Genomic DNA, 612 nt, shown 5'->3' on the forward strand with positions numbered 1-612 from the left:
CTCTGCCTCTGGAGTGCTGGGATTAAAGGCGTGTGCCACCACACCCAGCTTTCTGTTTCTCTGCACTTGATGTCCCAACTGGCCACACCTGAAGCAGCTCCCCCTAGGCCCCGCTGCCCGTCCTTTTGAAAAGGCCTAAAAGCAGCTTGACAGGGTCCATTAGCATTTTCAAATGCAAGCTGTTTCACTAAGAGTAAACCTGCTTCACTATCCCCCAGCAAGCGACTGGCAGTTTGCAGTAGTTGAGCCATGAAATCCTGATATGGCTCACCTGGACCTTGCCTGATCTTAGACAAATCCTCAGTCTGCCTACCACTAGACAGCAGTTTATACCAGGCTCTTCGGGCTGCAGCACTGATCTGCGCATAGGCCGCAACATCATACTGCAACTGCTGAACAATATCCCTATATTGTCCTTCACCAGCTAACATATCAAAATCTATGGGAATATTCTGTGCTCTATTGGTATTCGCTGTCACCTGGCACTGTTCCTCATACTCAGATTTCCACAACAGATAATCTCCCCCTGAAAGGCAAGTGTTAGGGTCCGTGACTCGATGGGTCCCCTCCAGGTAACAAATACATGGGATTGGAGATGTAAAAATCAAGCAC

Source organism: Nannospalax galili, unplaced genomic scaffold (genome assembly GCF_000622305.1).
Source record: "Nannospalax galili isolate Female #2095 unplaced genomic scaffold, S.galili_v1.0 scaffold229, whole genome shotgun sequence".
In the NCBI taxonomy this organism is placed as follows: domain Eukaryota; kingdom Metazoa; phylum Chordata; class Mammalia; order Rodentia; family Spalacidae; genus Nannospalax; species Nannospalax galili.